Source organism: Triturus cristatus, chromosome 1_1 (assembly GCF_964204655.1).
Source record: "Triturus cristatus chromosome 1_1, aTriCri1.1, whole genome shotgun sequence".
NCBI classification, from domain to species: Eukaryota; Metazoa; Chordata; class Amphibia; order Caudata; family Salamandridae; genus Triturus; species Triturus cristatus.
In genome coordinates this window covers 835,728,593-835,746,905 of record NC_140579.1, presented here as the reverse complement: position 1 = coordinate 835,746,905, position 18,313 = coordinate 835,728,593, and positions in this window count along the sequence as shown.

Genomic DNA, 18,313 nt, shown 5'->3' with positions numbered 1-18,313 from the left:
ATTTTCTTGAATGGGAATATGAGATTTCACGGTAGATGATTCAGGATGTTTTGTTGAAATAGCACCTGAAATTGAAGAATTAGATAAAGCAGATTCGAGTTGTTTTGCGTCATCAATAGAGTTTTCTATACTTTTTGCAAAGTCAACTGCTTTATCTAGAGAGGGATCTTTTCATGTAAGTAGCCTTTCTTGGACTTTTTTACAGTAGCAACGTGCAACCAATTGATCTCTTATTAGTTGAGAAGTAAAGTTCTCGAACTCGCATTTGGAAGCTAAAACTTTTAAAGCTGTAATAAAGGTGGCGATGCTTTCATCTGACTTTTGTACCCTCGTAAAGAATTTATATCTACGCACTACAATGTTTTTTGTTTTAGTAAAATGTTTGTCCAACTGTGCTACCGCTATTTCAAACTCGTCAGGGTCTTCACCTTCAGGTGGAACATACAGAGGTAAATGATCAAAGACGTTTTGTCCTTCAACCCCTAGATGATAATACATTAAGTTCTTTTTCCTCTCAGGTCTGTATCTCTGACCATCAATTGCGCCTAGGTACGCTTTGAAAGATCTGAACCATAATTTCCACTCTAGAACTGGATCTCCTGGTTCTTGTAGGAAAGGCGCTGGTGCAGTAACACTTTGCATGATGATGGTAAATTCTTGATAAAAACAATTGGAAGGAAGAAAGAAGAAAGAAGAAGAAGCAATAAGAAGAGAAAAAAAATATATATATATATATCTGAAAATTCACTGCTTCTGCCTAAGACCAGAATCTGAGAAAGTTGGGCTTTGTAATACACAGAAGAAAAACAAAACCAACATTTCTCTGAGTATACAGTGAAAACAGATGAAAATTATGATTTTGTTAGGAAAAGTTTAAAAAAAACGACTCAAATATAACACTTGAGACTGTGGATTACTCCTGTGAGTTTTCACTTTTGCTTTTTTTTTTTAACCACAAGGTGGCAGAGTTGCCTTGGTTTGTTGATGCGATGTATCTTCAATAAAAAATGAAACGAACAAAATAATTTGTGAGGCTGAATGCTGTGCATGTCAGCAAAATTAATAATAAAGATAAAAAGAATTGACATGCAAATGCTGAGCGTGTCAGCGTGAAATTTTCAGATGATGGCAGTGTTTCAGTGAGGAGACATTGATGCGTGAAGCATAATTGTAGAATGCGTTCCAGACGTGCGTTCCACAAAGAGGTGCTGTGTGTGACGATGTGCGCATAACGTAATAGAAGGATCCGTTCCAGCCGCGTCTGACGTTACTGGAGCTGAGCAAGTCGTGAAGATTCTTCTTGTTGATGTATTGTCAGCTGTGAGACAATGATGAGCACCAACGTCACTGCAAGCGCAGCATGCACGGAACAACAACGACAACTTCTCAAACCTGTGGTCAGACAATCACAAAAAATCGGTGGCTTCTATATTTCAGACTTTATCCGCTGTCTCGAACATGTCAAACACAGTGGCAGCTCCAGGCCATGTCAAGTCTGTGAACTGCGGATTAGCCCGTGGGCCATCGATCACACCCAGATTTGAAAATGTATCACATCTTTCTTAGGATAAAACAATTAATCTTATAAATTCTATCAAATCCGGGGCCCCAACGTACACTTGTCCTCCTTCAGTTATTAATTTAGTGGCCAGCATGGTGGCTGGAGCACTTCCGAATCTATTAAATGGGATTCTTAGCTCCGGACAATATACGATCATCTGGAAGAGAGCTTCCATACTGCCCCTGGTCAAAAAACCTTCCTTGGACCCTAAGCAGGTGTCAAGTTATAGGCCCATTTCCCATCTTCCATTTCCAGCCAAGATTCTGGAGAAGGCAATGAACGAACAAATACTGTCTATTCTTGATACCAACCAGCTGCTTGACTCATCTCAATATGGTTTTAGAGCAAACCATTGTACTGAGTCAGCGCTGGTGGCAGCATCCGAGGAAATAAAAGGATTAGTTGACAAAGGTGGCAGAGCGGCATTGATCTTGCTGGATCTCTCTGCTGCCTTTGATACGGTTCATCATACACTTCTCGTTAAACGACTGTATTCTCTAGGCTTCATGAACACTGCATTGGCACTGCTAAGCTTGTTTCTCCACGGGAGACAACAGTGGGTAGAGATGGGAGACGCCATTTCTAGGTCTTTCTCTCGTGTGGGGTGCCTCAGGGATCTGCTCTTAGCCCTACCTTATTCAACGTCACCCCTCTGGTCAATCTCATTCGTAGTTTTGGCCTGGCAGTATTTTCCTTTGCCGACAATACACAGATTGTGGTATCAATCTCACAGAGGTGAAAACAGAGGCTGATAACTTTTGCAGATGCATTACTCAGGTTGCGGACTAGATAAAAAAGAATTTTCTTAGGCTGAACTCGGATAAAACTGAGGTTATGCTCTTTGGGAAGGACTCCTCCTTGTGGGATGCATCCTGAGGGCCCTCAGAGTTGGGCTGCTTCCAAGACCAGTGCCAAAGGCAAGAAACCTGGGTGTCATCTTTGATACTTAATTATGTTTTTCGGAACAAATTAATCCTGTGACGTCAGCAGGGTTTTTTCTGCTAAGAGTACGGAAGAAAATTCTACCGTTCATTCCTTTTGAACTACAAAAGACGGTGATGATGGAACTCATTGTCTTGATGATAGATTACTGAAATGCCATATATTTGGGAATTTCCAAGTACATGATAAAGAAGCTCCAGTCTCTGCAAAATGCAGCAGCAAAAGCCCTGCTGAAGGTCCCCAAATTAGTACCAATTTCACACTTAATGCATGGCCTGCACTGGCTGACAGTGGAAAAGAGGATTTCATTTAAGGCCTTCTGCATTATCCACAGGGCCCTTCACAGAAACGGGACAACCTTTTTTCCAGGATCGATTTTCCTGGTTACCCCTTGCAGGAACTTGAGGTCTAGCTCAGGGCACATGATCACTGTCCCAAGAATAAGCAAAGCACAGTGGGGTGGAAGAATGCTCTTGTACCGCGGGGGGTGGGGGGGGGGGAACTATGAAACTCCTTGCCCCTAACCCTACGCTCGCAATTCAGCCTGCAGATGTTCAGGAAGGAGCTAAAGACCTGACTGTTCTCCCAATAGGTCCTCAGCTATATTCTTGAGGTAGGCCTCCAGGAGGCCTCTATCCTGTTTCTTTTTGTGATCCACACAGCGCTAAGACACCTTAGGGTATTGCGCGCTTTATAAAATCACCTCATTCATTCATTCTTCTACACCATTCACTACATGTCCCAGGATCTTAGGTCACTTCGGAGCCTGAAACTCAAATCACAAACCTTGGACCATGTCCAGTCCAAAACCACATTCACTCGGCTTTCACACCAAGTCTGCCAGACATCATACAAACAACCCACTTCCGCAATCTAACACACAATGCATCCCTATTGCTATTCCTCCGTTCACCGCTGTTCATTGCTGCCCCATCAATATCTGTCGGTCTCCGCCAAAGTCCGTTGTTTTCCGTTATCAATCATTGGGCTCTATTTTGGGGCTCTAGGGGTCTAGGTCTTTTCTAGATTTTCTAGATCCTCCCTAGCTTCATGTGACAACCATCCTACACTGCTACCATCTGAAGGAGCCGTTCAAGATCAGCTCTGAAACCCCCAGGTCGATGTATCTTTTTGTCACCATGCAAGCGAGAGAAGACATTACACATTCAATCATTGCAGTTCCAATGTATTTTGACTCCGAAGAATGACAGACGCCCAATTAGGTTTAGTTTGTTTATTACAAAGCCATGAACAATTGGACATACAGGCACCTCAAGATAAGGCTGTCAAAGTACATCAGAACTAGTCAAACCTACGGATGATGTTAAGGCGGCGCAATCGGCACAGAATTATCAGTTTGAGAACCAGAATGCAAAAGATGACAGTACAGATGTCAAGATTCCCTTTCATTGGCAGTTCGTGGGTATAAAGCATTTGTCTGTCCCTCTTCTATCTCTAGCATGACATCCCTACATAGATTACCCAAGGCAGGATCCATTAAGGTGTCAGTTTGTGAAGCCATCCTAAGAAGTCTCTTCACATCAGATGGGTTGAGTAGCATAAAGCTACAGAGCTCGTTCTAAGATGCTGCCTCTCTCAAGGCAGGGCAGATGTCCCCGGACACTGTCCGTAACTTTGAAACATGAACTTAGAGGTAGTATCCCAAGATGCACTGCAACAACACACCATCATCCAAGCCACCTCTTTGTAGGTAAAATTCCACTAGGCAGCGATGCTCCCAGGCCTTGGCAAAATGACCTCGATTTACAGGCTTGCTCCGATGAGAAAGTACAACAGTTCTCCATTATCGGTATCAGCGCTTAATGTATCCTCTTCTCCCTAAGCCTAACTCCTAAAACAAAGACCTGTGTATAGCTAACAAGGATGAATTATCCACCTGCAACAGAAACATGAGAAGGAACAAATCCAACATGTACATGAAATTCAACTATTAAATCTAATGCAAGAGCTTCCGGGGAAAAATACAATTCAGGCCTTCAGATATCGGCCAATATAAGGAATGTCACAGGGGCCTTGTGAACTTACATATACAATGAACACTATTTACTGAGCATTTCTAAATTAACACGTTACATAAGCACATCAAATCCATGAATAATTGTCAGCAACACATGTAGTTGCAACATTCATTTCTTCACATTCATATTGAAAATATCCCTAACACGTTACCTTTCATGTTATTACAGTACACGTACTAATGTCCTAAGTTAATACTGTAAAGGAATATATGTAGGTGCAGACTACCCATGATTATGAGGCACTCCTGAAAATGAGAGAGCAAAATGTGCACTCTAACACCTGCCTGTGACTCCATTGCTCACTCATCTTAATGACATTTAGCTAAGAATAAACATTTAGGCCAGGGGTTTTCAAACCTTTCTGTAAGAAGAGCTACCTATACTCAATGAAAATTATCCTGAGCTACTAATATTACTAATGTTGTAGTTATCATATTAAACAAGATTATTTTTGTGGCCATCCTGTGCTCAGCTTTAAATATATTTAGTAAATTCAACCATTTTTCACCAAACACCAGTTTAGAGGTTCTGTGATGCACACATTTTTGCCTCAAATACACGTTTCAGCTCTGATATACCTACATTAATTCAGCCATTAAAAAGCTTCTATATTATTAGCTTTGACGGCACGCAGGAGAGCCACTTACAGGAGAGCTATCAGTAGCTCATGAGCTACTCGTTGGAAAAGCCTGATTTAGATCAACCGTATATGAGCCAATGTTGCGGGAATCTTTGGTGAAGTTAAACACATTTAATTGCACATCAATATCTAATGAGAAAATACAGGCGGAATGTGTACATATTATAGATCAATGGCAAGACATTCACACTGGTTCTTCTAGCGGCAAGAGATAATCTTGTAATGTTGTTTGAAAGCCCAGATAGAAGGACATGCACAAATGCATCGTTGTAAAGAGTGCCCGAGTAGCCTTGAACGTAAATTGACAGAAACCTGGAGCTAGCACATGGTAGCGTGGGTGAGACTAGGGGAAAAAGTCTAGGGGATTTTAGGTTCTGGGTTATAATGTATTGAGATTGGATGCCAGAGAGGTAGTGGGGGACATATGATGAGGTTTGTGTGTCTCGACAGTGGCAAAGTTTAAAACCATTATAGGGTGGGGCATAAGAATATTGTGAGGTTTATCTGCTGACAATTACATCAGCCTGGTCTGATAAGCACTGGAGCTGATGAATAATTTAGCTGCACTGCTTAGGGTATGTGGAGAAATCTTGCAAATGTTCAATATTTGATAGTTCCCGCAGTGACAGTAGTAGTTATGAACAATTCAATGTTTATGGATGGGCTACAAATAACTTTAAAGGGTCTAATGGTGAGGAAAACATCAACGGAACAGGAGGAAGATCCTTGAATTAGTTAAAGTGATAGGCAATGTCGAGGATGGAAAATAGAGGAGCCCAGCTTGAGCGACCTGTAGTGTTCTAGAAATGAACAACAGAAAACCTTATAAATGAAGAGATACAGTGCAACGTTGCATTATCGGGCCCCAGGATCAACTATAAGGAATGGAACTCTTGCAGTACAAAGATAAGGCATTCCAGAACATAACACTGGACAGCCAATCCAGGTCCAGATTATATTCCCTCAGACCATAGGGCCAATCAGTGGCAGTTTGCTGTGAGACAGTTGTATACCTGTGTTCATGTGAGGTGTGAAAAAGGGGTAAACAATAAATTGATTTGGGCTTTGTACAATTCGTGCAGGACCTGCATGCTGAAACCTGTATTTTGTTTTCTGCCAAACGTTTCACCTCTATGTGATCTGCACTGACTCAATGATTCATATACATTTACTAAATCATTACCAAATAGAAGCCAGCACAGGTGCCACATCGGAAGAGATGTTAATGGTTTGCAGATCTGTGAAATGTAACCCAGTCTGCTAAATTACTACTCTTTTAGCGAGCGTTACTTTCACTACTCCACTCTACCCCACTCAACTCTATGCCACTCATCTCTATGACACTCTACTTCATGCCCCTCCATTGTACAATGCTCTTCTCCATTCTACACGCTCCATTCTACACTATTCAACACCATTCCACTCTATACCACTCCACTCTACGACACTCTACTCCGCTCTACACCACCCCACTCTACTCTGCTCCATGCCACTCCACTCCATTCATCTTTACTCTACAACACTCCACTCTACTCTATGCCACTCCACTCTATCACATTCTACTCCACTCTACGTTGCTCCATAATTAGGAGTATTTCACCAGAAAGTTCCACTTTAAAATAAGGTGGCTTGTAGTTACAAGCCACCTTATTTTAAAGTGGAAATTTTAAAGTCTTACAGAAACTCAATAGTTTCTCAAATACTCACATGCAAATTAACAGAACTTGTCAAAAAAGCTTAACAAACAATTCTTTGCTCATTGTGTACATATGCAGATTAAGTAAATAAATGTTTTCAAGTTTAATCAGCAAACTCGAGTAGTGAAACAGCTGCCCCAAACCTGCTCTAAATCCTACAGGGCGTCTGCTAATCTCTCGCTCGACAAACAAATCCTGAACTACCAATTGAATACTTTGTATCCACTGTACTTCAACACAGAGTCAGATGACCAATCAGCGGCACGTAGGATATCTTCTAATCTGGATCCTAACATAAACGCTTTGGAGGCCATAGCCCCCGAGCAGAATGAGCTACATAAACAGACACATTAATGCCATCCTCTGCCATGATCCAACGGACCCAATGGCCAAGGTTGTGGCAGATATTGGTCTAAAGGGTTTCTAAATAGCCAACAACAAATGGCCAAGGGAGTCAGCCCTATGCATCAAAGTGCGTTCCTTATAACTTTTCAAACATTTCACTGCACATAGCTTAGCATTACGAGAAAAAGCTGGGTAATATATGGCCCCAGACATAATCTTCGTCCTCTCAGAAATAAGAAAAGAAACACCATCAGGAGAAAACAACCTACCTGCCAAGTCAAGGTCCTTGACTTCCGACACCCTTCAACATGAAACCAAACATAAAAGCATGATCAATTTAGCAGTAATCTGTTTCAAGGACAAATCAGAATGTTCTGGCCAGGAATGAAGCAGGGATGGAACGCTATTCACATTCTACAATTGTAAATATCTAGGATTCAGAGGGTTCGCGACTCTGATACCTTTCAACAATTTACACACCAGAGGATGCATACCTACCAGTTTACCATCAATGAGTTTGTGTCCCGCAGATAAAGCTGATCTGAAATTATTTACTGACCTTTAATATAATCCAGACTTAGCACACTCAGAGAGAATATTGAGAACATCACTCAGCTTGAATCCCATAGGATCCATCGCTCATTGAAGGCACCATCCCACCCATCTTTTCCATGCAGAAGAATATCGCTTGTGGGTGCAAGGAGTCCGAGCCTGTTGTATAAAAGTGGCAGCTGCTGTTAAAATGCCCTCGACTTGTCCATGTGTCCGGATATTTTCCAAGTCATAATTGCTAACTGGCCTTGGAGAAGAGGATGGGGTGAACGAACCGGATCTAAGAGAAGATGTGGGACTACCGGAAGGAGAACCGGAAGGAACACCAACATCTCCAGAAGGGACGGGAACCAAGGGTGCGTCTTCCAGACAGGAGTGATCAGGACTAAGGATGCCAACTGTCGCCGGTCCTGAGCTGTGACTCTCAGAATCATGGCAAAGAGTGGGAATGTGTAGTTCACCTGGCCGGCCCAATTCTGAAGAAAGGCATCCATGGCCAGGGCCATTGAATACGGTATCTAACTGTAAAGGTCCTTCAGTTGCGCATTCAGTTGGGGTTCGAAAAGATCCACCAGACCCATGCTCAGGATGACACTCCCTGCATAGCTCTAGCCTCGGAGATTAGGGCTGAAAGCCTTCATGCAGAACAGATAAAGGTCATCATTCTGTCTGGTCCTATGTGATCCCCAGTAGACTCGACCTCTGTGGTACGTGAGACTAATGGTTGGCTTAGGCTGATCTACAATACCTGCTTTTTACTTGTATCATTAGCAGTAGGATACTGATTCCCTCGGGTAAAAGTTGTGACCTGCCTGCCATGTCCTTCACGAGGATGCCTACATGTATCACAATAAGGTGGTATCTACCATTAGATTAACCACTATTTCTGCTTTCCTCATCTTTGAAGCAGTTTCTAGGGCTTGTGCCTTGCAGACCCTACAGTGGTATTGTCCTCATTTAGTATCTGGACTGGAATACAAAATTCTATCCAAAGCTATGTCCAGCAAAAATGCAAAATGTTTTTGCTACTGGTGTAAGCCAGTCCCATGATCTACCAAGCAACAGAACATTTTCACTTGGAATGTCATTCTTAGACTTCTTAATACACCTCTCCCTGACCATCTCCTCTCACCAATTTTGGATGCCCGGTAAAATAAGCACAACGGTCCAACGTGGGATGATTGACAGTGCCTCTGTAATCTGAAGTGGGTGTCCCTTCTGTCTGGGCCCTGACTTCTGGCCTTGTTCGGCTATAGGCTTGGCTACGTATTGACCCTTTAGAGCCAGTAATTGTTATTTATCCTGAATCTCAGCATAACCAGCTGAGAGGAGGATGACAGATCAGGACAGTCCAGCAGCCGTGGTAACCGGGTAGGTTATCCCGCACTCATAGGAAGAGCACTAACTGTCTCTACCTTCCCACGGCCACGCTGAGGAGGTCCATCCTTAAGCGAGGGAGGGCCACACATAGGGACATGCATAAACGACGTGTCCCACATCTAGTACCTCTAGACCTTACCCTTTAAGTAGGACTCATGGGAATATAGGGCATCATTTCACCATTCCCATTTCTCATCCCCTTTTTCTTTGGTCCTGATGAAGCGCTCTAGGATCCACTAGGGACCACTAATTAGCACGAAACATGTCGACCCCATGATACATCTACACACTTTTTCTGATATTCACTACACGGGTTGAGAGAAGTGGGATCCTATTTGTTTAGTTTCCCCTCTCAAATAGGCACAAATTTTGCGTCTCCATCCCCGTGATCTCTTTTATTCAGACTCAAAGGACCTCTTCAATAAACTGTTAGTGTCCTTTGGCTCTTTTTAGATTTCACTCATCACCACTTTTTTGACCCACACACCCCCATGCACAAGTGCGGCAAACTCCTAAAAGATCTCCACCAGAGAGCCCCGTAAAACGTGCCCGTGAGGGACTGCAGCGCCACCCCCACGAGGAGCACCTGCCCGATGATGATGCTAAACACCCGCAAGGGTGTGTGATGGCACTTTTAGATCCACACAGGAGTACTCTTGCTCTTTCTTGGCACACTCAACCTTTTTTTGGAGACACCTGACATTGTCTTATAGCCTACTTGGCTGTTTATATCTCCCCCTCCTCCTTAGGAACTGACACCACTCACATTGCTGTTGCATTAACCTTGGGAGCATTGGTGCAGGACCTTTTTCCAACTAGCTCCCCGTCCCCCCCTTCTTTTGTTTGGTCAGACAGATCAGGACACCCTGTACTGCTGTTAGCCTAAGATTGGAAAGAAGTCTGGGAACATAAATTTGCCGTATTGCTATGCTATCCCTGGAATGCAAGTAACTGAAAGTAATGTTGCTGCCCTGACCTTGAGAACAAGGACAAAGCCGAGTTAACTGAGGAGGATGACTAAGGGAGAGAGCCATTCCAAAACACCACAAGAATCTTCTGTCCAGAGGTCTTGGATCAAACCTGAGAACTGAAACAAGAGGGTAACAAACGGGCCTTAGACACCAAAGAACTGCGCCTGATTGGAAGCATGCAGGGCCATGTTGATCTGCTCCTTGTGCAGATAGCCTACAGACTGACAGTGAACAGTTAGTGACCCAGCTGTGGACAAATAAATTGGCCTGAAGAAGACCACGTAACCCCGTTTCACTTTGTGAGAGCCCGCATCACCCATTCCAGAACCCTAATGAACTTTATAGCTTTCTTCCTTCACCCTAGATCCATGAATGTGTTCCGAATCCGTTGACTTATGCTGCTTACTATAGTAAGATTTGATTCCCCTCTAATGAAATGCTCTAAAAACTTTGAAACTCCGAAGCTTTGAAAAGCTCTGAAAGCGCTCTGTTTTAATTATTTTAAGAATCTTTGTTGTGATTATTGCACTGATTCTAAGCATATCTGCCATGTTTTGCCGCATTTGCACAGTTACATGTTTTAGGAAAGCTGGTTAAAAGTATATAAACTGTTTTATTAGAACTTCTGTAGCTGCAACTGCACTGTATTTGAGGAGGGTGGAGGGGGTTCTTTTTAATTTTATACCACTCCGGCAGCCATTTTGGGCCGGTTAGCGGTCTAGTGCTGAGCCAGCTGTTAACGACGGCACCTGCTATAAAGTGGGCCAGTCTGCAGACGCCACATAGAAAGATTTGAATCCCCTCTAATGAAATGCTCTAAAAACTTTGAAACTCCAAAACTTTGAAAAGCTCTGAGAGCTCGCTGCTTTTATTATTTTAAGAATCTTTGTGTAGGCAGGTGGAGGGGATTCCTTTTAGTTTTCATACTGCTCTGGTTGTCATTTTAGGCCGCTTAGTGATCTAGTGCTGAGCCAGTTGTTAATGCCGGCACCTACTATGAAGCGGGTCGGCATGCAGACGTATCGCTGATGCGCCGAACGCAAGCCCGTCGGTGCGCGTCTGCGCTCAGCCCGCGGTCGGTGCCAGCCACGCTGCCCATTTTGACACCCACGTTCAGCGTATCATTTACACGGCGCCTATATTTCTCTCCCTGAGATTGAAGCCACTGTCCTGATGGGTCCAATTTCCTGGGCCTAGCCGTACCTTATGCCTGCCAGCACTATTTCACTACCTTACAGGTACAGAGAACTACCCCCAAAACCTTTCCCCTTTGCAGCCCCCAAAGTCCCTCTAATGGGCAGGTGATGCCTTACTCTTTTACATTTGGTCACTACATAAAAATGCCTTGTTTATTCATGATATACTGGCGGAGGACAAAGGCAATATATTTTTCTTGACTAAAACCTGGATGTCAAACACCTCAGCACCAGATCTAGAATTGGCTATCCCAATCGGATACTCCATGCTGCACCTTGACAGAGTGGAGAAAAAAGGTGCTGGGATTGCTATCATTCATAGACACTCGCTTACCTGTACTACATGTGATACTAAGTAACTTCTCGGAGCGGAAACCATGGTCTCTCCGCAAACAAAAGCCTAGCATGCATACTAATTTTCACTTCCCGTGCCCCAAGGGGAATTTTTGTCCTCGTTGGACGAGTACCTCTTGAAGTACATGCTAAAATATGCTAATTTTACGGTCCTATGGAACCTTAATATACACGTCGATTCATGCTTTGATTCACATGGTCAATTCCTCCTGGAAAATAGGTCTTCTTGGGATATGCTACAGTTTGTGACCCAGCCCACCCACATAGCGGGTCACACCCTAGACACCATATTTTCCAACTGTGAAGTCTCGGTACTTGATATAAAATCCCTCACCTGGTCTGACCATGCCCTTATTTACTTCCACTGGTTTCTTGACCACAGCCCTTGTGCTCGCAGGATACATTCCGCTGTATCATGTCGAAATTGGCCCAGGTCTCTTCAGATGAGTAGCCTGGCCCTGAGTTTGCATCCTCCTCATATATGTGGTGACAGGGAGGCCGATATTAGTTCGGTCAATACTTGACTTGCACAGTTGCTGATCGCATTGCGCCAATCAAACCAAGAGATTCAAATTCCTCAATGAAACAACAGTCAGCCCCTTGGTTTAATGTGGATCTCAATGAGCTCTAAAAAACTTGTAAGAAACTAGAAAGAAGCTGGAGGCGGAAGTACCTCTTTAATGACACATCCATATAGAAGAAGGCCTTAAATGATTATCATAGAGCACTTAAGATACCTAAATTTGACTGTTTTACAGCCCAGGTAGACTCATATCACAACAAACCAGGTGACGTTTATAAAATTGTCAAAATATTTACCCATCCCGAAGCCTTGCTTCAGCCCCTAACACCTCCTCTTAAACTTTGCACGCAACTTTCTAATTTCTTTGACACCAAAATCAAAACCATTGTGGACCGTTTACACCTTACTGACACTGTCCCCATGAGTTATGATGGCCCTTTAGCTCAGCAGGAGGTTTCTTCGCATTTGGTTGCCAATTATTGCAGACATTTGTTCCAATCTCGCTAGAGGACTCAGCCTATGCTCTAAGAGCTTGTAAATCCGGGTCACCAGATGACCCCTGCCCTCCTCACATTCTGCTCTCCAAATGTGCCATTATCAATCAGCCTCTAAATTAGATTTCAAATCATTCGATTCGACTAGCGACTAGTGGCTGGAAACAAGTTAATCTGATTCCCCTCCTAAAGAAACCTTCAGCTGACAAATTCAGTCTTGCCAACTTCCCGCCCTATCTCTCTGCTCCCAGCCTTCGCCAAGATACTGGAGAAGCTCATAAACAGCTCTCTGCCTACCGCCTCTGCCCCCCGGCCATGGGAGCACCTCATATGGGGCTAAAATTTTACAACAGCGCATCTTTTGCTCCCCTGGTTTTGGGGGGTAGTAGGTATCTACTTTGGCCTGTCAAAAATGCTAAAAGAATTATTCCTGTATCTTCTTTCTCTCCCGCAGCAAAAAACAGTGATCCAGGCCTCGATCACCTCTATACTGGACTATGTCAAGCAGTGGTCGAAGTGGGGGAAAAAACAGTAGGGGAACTGTGGGCAGAGAATCAGAGGGCGGGAATAACCCAAGGATTGGCTCAGTGGGCGGAGCCAGAGGTGTGGCCAGAATGCGCAAATATCCCAATTTTTAGTTTTTGTTTGGCATTTCACTGCCCAGTTTAATCAACCAATGGATACACATGATTATATAAGGTTATAATGAGTTATTGACAGTAAAACACATTCACAAAGTGGGATATGCTTCTAATCACAGAATGTCCCAAATACGATAAAATGTGGAAGCACAAGCAATTTTTCGCAGAGCCATGGTGTTTATCATCAGCACTTCTCCCTTTTTCCACAACAGCAGTTCAAACATGAATGGCAACATATCCTAGTTTGCAAATGTTTTCTATATAACTCTGGCTCTGCCATATTTGCCTCCTAATGCAAGATCTGCTGCATGATCTGACCATTTGAACTAATAAATTGTTTATAGCTCAAATGTATCAAAAGTTAACAAAAAAATGTGGATTGTTTTGCTGCGGAGTGGATGGCTTATTGCAAAGGTTGACTGATCATCTTTCTCACTGTTGCATTTGTATGTTACACTGGTGCTAATAAGGCAAAATCTTTCCAAAGACTGTTAGCATGTGTACACGTCAAAATAATAAAATATCAGAAAATATACTGCATATAGCTGCAGCCTTTTTTAAAATGCATAATTTAGTCAACACTGTGGCATAATTTTGTCCTCCTTTGCTGCATATTTAATTCCAGTGACCCCACAGCAAGCAGCACATGTTAAAAGTGCTTGTGAATGAAGCAGATAGACTGTGAAGTTTGCGAACTTAGTTTGGTGTGCGTGCCAAATTCTGCATTGCCAATCCCTGGTGAGTTGCAGCTACTACTTCTGAAACAAGGCCAATGGAGCTAACTATGGGTGAGGCAGACTGGCCTCAAGGGCACTGGTGGTGCCCTGTGCATTCATGTTTGTTATTACCCTCTAATGGCCACCTCTGTCATGGATTCCCTCACTACCACCCTTTAACAGTGCCCCTCAAGTCTCCATAACCACACTCTCTCTCAGATGCATTTAATTTGATTTACAGCGCCACTCATACCAGTGTAGAGTGTCAGAGCACTTTACATCACACACATTACTCATAGACAATCAATATGTGTGTAAATCACTGTATAGAAAATGTTACATAAGACTAAGGACTACAAGGTGTAGGAGTCACATGACAACCATACTACTAGGCGGTATAGTTTAATAGTGATTGGTCTGGAGAAACATAAACTCAGAATTTTAAAACTTAATACCATGGTTGGGGGTTCTCTTTAATAATCAGAATTGATTTCTGTCCAAAAGAACACTTTTTGCAACATTAGGATAATCAAAGACTGAGGGGAAAACATAACGCTCTAATTTATACCTTGCAGGTTGTATGCAGCTCTTAGATGAAAGTTAATAGCTCACTGTTGTATGTTAGGATTTTAACTTCTAAACTGCAAGTAACAAAAGGAGCTCTCTGACAAAAGCAGTAGCCCACTGACCTATTTACATTATGTGCACTTTGTGATCTGTGTAGGAAGGTGGAATCTGACTACATGGTTGCCCCACTTTTTTCCTGGTGTTTTGCTGGTTTTCGACTTAGTCTGCCTGGGATCCTGCTATTCAGGACCCTAGCCTATCTGCTTTCTCCCTTAAATTGATTACAAGTACTATTGGTACACTCCAGATTGGATTCTGGGGTACCCTTATAAGTCCCTAGTATATGGTATACTATGTACCAAGGGCATAGGTACCCCATAGGCCTACCAGGGGCTGCAGCATGTATTGTGTCACCCCTGGGAAGCCTTCCAAAATGACACCACAGGTCTGCTACTGAAGCCTGGGTAAGGTGGTGCATGCACCCCTTACTGAGATATAGGTTCACTATATCTCTCCATATCACTGCACATATAAACCTATCAGTCACCCCTATGGCAGGCCTTACCAATCCTGAAGGCAGGGTGCTGGGTTTTATGTGAGAGAGTGCCCATGCATGAGCAGAGCCCCTCAGCAGCCTTCAGAACCTTTATTCTGGGGTTGTTTGTGATGCTGCCAAATCATACACTCTTAAGTGCATTATAACCAAACGGTAAATGCTAACTTTGGAATGGCTGCACGGAAACATGTTGTATTTGGTGTCAAACACTTTGGAATCATACCCCCACACCAGTAACTGGTGTTGGGAGTATGATCCCACCCTTCTAGAGGGAGAGACATGACAGCACCGGTATACCCGGCACCAGCTAACAGAGCCCTGGCATCACAAAATGGATGCTGCCAGCCACAGACACGAGTCTGCCCTCCTGTTGCTGGACGAAACTCCGGCAAGGGAGGCCTGGACAATAGGTTTCCTGTCACAGGGAAGTGTCACCACCTCCCAGAAATGCTTTAGTGTATTGGGGCTGGGTGGGTGCACTCCAAGAGTGCTTTGAAGTTCAGCACTGGGGGCACATTTGGTGTCCCTGTACATAGTCCAGCTCAAACCGGTTGCAGGGGCTACCAGCCCCTGCAATGGCGCGAAACTGGACAAAGGAAATGGGTGTAGCCACCCCTCTTTCCTGACCCTCCCATAGGTGGGTCCCTAGAGTTTGTCCCACCCCTTCCTTGGGTATAAGAAAGGAACCCCTGGCTACAGGACTTTAGATTACACCTGGACGAAACTCTGATACTGAATCCTGGAACTTGAACGATCTACATTGAACTAGATAAGTAAAGAATCTCCCTTGGAGTAAAGGAGTTACTCCCCTGCAAGGCAGGCACCAAAGACAGATCTGACCGGTTTGCAGCTCCGAAGCTCCCGCCAGACTCCGAAGAATTTTGTAACATAGGAGGTGGGTTTCCGTGGTCTTAGAGGTCGAACAGTGCCCACAGCAAGTCTGAGGCCCGTATCCCTCGTGGCGACTGTGCAAACCGAACCCCTGGACACCACGTCACTTTGCAGAAGCATCAGCTTTCCAACAACTCCTGCAGCTAAGCTTTGGATTACTTATAGCCCTGACCCCGAGCAGCATTTGCACTGAAGATTGCCCGCCTACACTCCATGAGTGTTCCGTGAGCTGGCCCTTTGTGTTTTCTATCGGTCCCTTCGCAATCCCTAGTCCGTCGACTGGTGGGTCCCTGTGAAGGTAACTTTACCTCTAATTAGGCTTACCTGATTGCTCCAGGCGTGTCCTGACTCTCCATTGCTTGGGGAGTCCCCAGGACCTTGCTGGTCCGCACCAAAGCATCTTTTCTCTTCCTGCGTGCGTTGCTGTTGCCAAGGCTTGTTGTGGTCAATACGCGGACCGACACCCCAGCACTCGACATCCTTTGTGGGACAGCCCAAATCCAGCTTTTGGTTGTCGTCGACGCCTCCTGGTCCTCGTGGCTGCAGAGTCAAGCTTCACCTCTTTGCACTTGAATCCCCCAACATCGGTGGGCTTTCATCTACCGTGCCCATGGTCTCTGGCAAGTGACCCAGACTCTGTACCCTTTGCTTTCAGGTTCTTCTGATCTTCGATCCAGGCTTGGATCACACCGGACACTTTTCTCCTTCCCGGCAGCAGCACTTTGCAGTAGATCGCCATTGAAATCAACGACGATCCCTGACACCATTTGACACCTACGCACCCGGTTTATCTAGGTGAGGTAACTCAAGTACTCCGGTGCTCCCGTGGGTGGTTTCTTGGGGTCCCAGCAATTCTACGTGCTTTAGGCACTGTGTCTAGTCAAATCGTGGTTCTTATACCCCTTTCTTAATATATGGTTTGGTCCGCCCCTAGGGCCCATTGTATATTGTGCGATTTACTGTCGTTTTAGAACTGTATTATTGTGTATCTTGGACTCTAATCTCATAAAGAGATTAGTAGTGAGTGTTTAGAAATAAATACATATATTTTATATATACCTTGTGTGGATCTCCTTTCATTTAGTAATTCAAGAGGTTATAATCTGGTAAACCAAGCTGCTTTACACTCCTTCAAGACTTAGCCTGAAGGCTGCTCTCCATAGCTACTACTAGGATAGCTTTCAATAAAGGTTGTCTTTAAACCTATCATCAATAAGGGTTGTTTGGACTGGTACAAGGTGCCCACTATAACTAGTGGACAGCATATACCAGGCCAACTTCTCACAATCTGTATGGTACATGTTCTTTGCAGCAGGCACATTAACCCTCTGAGCTACCTTTCCATGAATCAAAACTTCCACTAGACAAAATGATCTCTCTCTAGGAAGAACATTAAACACCAGAGTCATGACATTTTTATTGTTGCCGAAAATTGCTGGAGGCCAGGAAGGAGGCAGCAAGCACTTTTAAAACCTCAATATACTTGCAAACATAATGCCTCCACCCAAAGTCAGCACCCGGTGCGGTCACACCGGTTGCACTGCCCTAGAGCTGGCCCTTCTCAAGTGTCCTGTGACCTCAGTGACAGAGTCACTGTCGCTCTAGGGTGTGATGCTTCATAGGCCTGTCTGCAAGACTGGAGGTGAACTTCAATATGGATTGTGGTGGACAAACCTTGAAGGTTAACCCACACTTGCCACTGCTAGGGTCCCCCTGCTGGTGCTAAGACACAAGGGCTTCTAAGGTCTTGCGAAGCCTTCTAAGGTGTAGCATGGGGTTATGCTCTCTCAGGAGAGTGGTCTGGTGGACTGGTTATTAAGGCTGAACCTGGTTCCCCAGTTACAAATTCAGTAGCTCTGGCCATAGTGCCACAACCTCTCTCCCACTAAACACCATACTGCCCCAATTAGAAAAACTCACACTGCCTTCAACTACAACCCAATTGTTGCCAGCTATAAACACCTGGATGCAGCTCAATTTAAATGACGCAGAGCAATATGCAGCCTACAAAAAAAAAGTGACAACATCCTGGAAAAAGCAAACACTCGTAGGGAATGCAAAATTTAGAAAACCATGTGAATTGTAAGCAGGAACAACATGGTTACCTTAATGCGTTTACACTCACTATTCAGAAATCAGTGAGTGCTTTTGCCTGAAAAGTTAAGGACATGACTACAAGGCCCTGAATGGAGCCATTTCAATGCCCATTGCTTATATCCTTACAAAACATAAGCAGTATGGTAAAAAG